We start from the raw sequence: 3,363 nt of genomic DNA on the forward strand, positions 1-3,363 counted from the left end.
TACCCATATGTGATTCATGTGCGATGGTTGAGTCTGCTCTCTCCAATTCGACTTCCCTATGCAAACCTCCATAATTAACTGAATATTCTTCTCTCCTGTTCTCCAAATGGCACATTTTCTTTCTACCTTATAATGCTTCTTGCACAGCATTCGCCATTTTCTATGATATTTTGCTTCTTTTGATAGTCCTGTTCCTATCCCCCCAATACCCTCCCACCCCCTCTACTGACCCCCATATGCTTGTTGCTACTCATTTTATTGAAAAAAAATGGCTCATGTATACTGTTTATTATCTTTGTGTTTTTCTTTGTTACTCCTCTGTGAGCTTTCTAAAACAAGAATAAAAAAAAAAAGAATATACTATAAAGAATTTTATGAATTGCAACTCCATGTCGGTCATATATCTGTTGGAATGTACAGTACTTGTGGACTATGTATGAAGTATGTAGGAAAGACAAAGAGACCCTTGAAAATGAGGATTCAGGAGCACATTCAGAAAATCAAAAATAAAGTAGAGGGACATGCAGTCTCCAAGCACTTCTCAATAGACCATAACTCCAAACCTGAAGACATCACCTTTAAAGTGATTGAACACGTGACTCTGGGCGAGAGAGGAGGAGATTTGGCCAACCTATTATCAAGAAGGGAGATGTTCTGGCTATTTGAACTGGATACATTGACAACCAAAGGATTTAATGAGAACTATGAGATCGCTCCCTTCCTGTAATGTGATTAGTTCCTATCTACTAGTACACCTCCATGTTATTACCAGGATCCTTTGGTTATACATGGATGGGCCTGATCAGTACCCGTAAAGGGTGACCTTTGGGTAAGACCAGGTTTAGTAGAAAACTTGGCAGTGTCAACCTTAAACTGAATTAACTAAAAGAGAATGTATTTGCTGCCATACCACCATGTGTATGCCCAATCTTGTCTGATCTTGGAAGCGAAACATGGCTGGGCCTGGTCAGTACTAAGATGGGTAACCTCTTAGGAATACCTGGTGCTGCAAATATAAAAGGTTCCAATATATAATGACCCAACAGGGTAACACTGCCTAAGAATGGAACTATAACACACCCACCTGATGGATAAACCACGTATACAAGAACCAGCATGGCTTGATTTGGAAGAAGCGACCTACATTAAAGGGAAATTTAATCTATACAACCATACCACCTCATTTAAGCACAGTTTTAAATATCGGTAGCTAAATGTTCTTGGGCCTGATTAGTACCAAGACTGGGGACATGTTGGGAATCCCAGGTGTTGAAAGACCTATACATTCCCGGAATGGAGAGGAAGAATACAAGGACAACTTTGGAAGAATGATCTGAAGACTAGAGTTATGCTCTGTTGCAAGACCTCTCTCAAATCAGAGCTTACTAATAAGAATTATTTAGTTCTAAGGAATAAATTACTGATCCTGTCCAGTACCTAGAACTGATCTAATCCATTTTAGGGTCCTAAGGTTACACCCTCCTACATTTGATCTCTATGTTATATAAATATCCTTAAAATCTACAGCTTTACAATGTATTCTGCATACTTTTGTCCACATTTTAAATATGTCAAATATATTTGTAATATTTTTAAATATTTTTTAATATAAAAAGATATGTTTATTGACATCTGCTTAATATGGGGTTGCAAGCAGGATTTCATGACTCAAATTTTTATCAAATTTCTAATATCAATCTTTCATTCAAGTTTTAGACCAATCCAACAATGAACCGGAGAAAAACTTAACATAAGACCAAAATTTATTGTACGGGCGGAAGTTAGATCTATTATGTGCACTAGAAGGGCTGAAGTGTTGACATGGCAACTGGCATTCCAAGGAACAAGGGCCGTAAGAGCGGAAAACATCCCGGTTAAATACAGGACACGGCCAGTGGAAGCACATGATCCAGGAGGGCGGAAGCGATGTAAGAGCACGTGCTGGAAGGGCGGAAGAGATGTGAACTCAGGATGCCGCAAGCTCTATTTTAACAAAGGATGCCACACGAGTAGTGGAACAGACATGATGTGCCTAGTGAGGGCAGAAGTGACAATATGAAGGGTGGAAATAGCCCTAATAAGAACGTTAAACTATCTTATAAATGTAGCACAACTTAATGTGAGCTATCTGAACATCTAAGTTAGAAGCCAATGAATTAATAGAATATAGATTTCTACTATCAATATCTTGGAGATACAGGAAGTGATGCAGACCCCTGACCTCCATTGAACTCTCAGTGGGGTATTAAAACCAGATTACCCTACTCACACATCATCCCCTTAATGAAGTCTTAGGACGAAACGTGTTGGGGGTGGTTGCTCTATTCCTCATGAACTTTGGAAAAACTACCTTTCTCATACACTCAGATAAGCCTCTATATTTATTAATGTGCTCTTTTTTACTCTCATCTAAACTCATTATTTTATGAATTGCCTCTTGATGTTAACTGTTTTTTAATTGTTGCCTATATTATATGTCTAGGAAAATTTATTAAGGCTTTTTTTTATCTTTGTTTCTAAATAAATTGTTAATTTTTTTTATATTTATTTTGCACTGGTACTTTGTTTCACCGTATTTAATATATTTATGCATTATTAAAATAATTTACGGAATGTTATATATTTGTAAATTTACAAATGGTATTGTAGCAAACTAGTCGCCCAATTGTCAATTCACCCCCTTTTTTCTCAGTGTTTCTAAATACTTACACTAGTATTACATTGTTGACTTGGAGCTGACGCCTTAACACTCTAGGCCTAGTTTCTATACCTGAATAATATACACATTACACTTTTTCACTCCATTGTTAAAGAGCATTGGCACTGTACCCACCTATATATATAGTACATTAATCCGGCACTCACAATTCCTTGCCAACAGGCCCGGGTGCACAGCCAAACATCATAATGTAGAAAGTAAGAGGGGGTTGCACTATCTATCTGCTCCAAATCCAAACAAACAGATAGAATGGCACTCCGGGTCTTTGCAAAATATATAACTGTGTATTAACTAAGTCATAAAACAATTAAAACCATATATGTTGACATTTCAGTGCCACCATGCATCCATGTCTTCAAGACAATATAATGGAACAACAAAGAAAAAGCCTACAGCAAAAGAAACCTTCATTTACCAATCCATATATAGAAAAGACTAGCCATCCAGTTAGCCGCCGGGACCCCGCAGCTTGCACAGCACAGTGTTTTCAAGGGACATCATGCTGACAGCCAGCAACCCCTTCCAACGCCAGTGCACTGTATCTTAGCAATGCCTGACACAGCTGTGTCACTGAATGCCTGCCTTTCGGTGGTACTGCAAAGAAAAAAAGAACAAAAAAGGGGACAGTTTAGAAACCCACATAT

General features: G+C 38.0%; 1 pseudogene; it reads left to right on the forward strand.

The window, feature by feature from the left end:
- Positions 1 to 896: 896 nt before the first annotated feature.
- LOC148524529 (5S ribosomal RNA) lies at positions 897 to 1,015 on the forward strand (annotated as a pseudogene).
- The last annotated feature ends 2,348 nt before the right edge of the window (positions 1,016 to 3,363 follow it).

Source organism: Taudactylus pleione, unplaced genomic scaffold (genome assembly GCF_031769625.1).
Source record: "Taudactylus pleione unplaced genomic scaffold, aTauple2 ptg000117l, whole genome shotgun sequence".
NCBI lineage: Eukaryota > Metazoa > Chordata > Amphibia > Anura > Myobatrachidae > Taudactylus > Taudactylus pleione.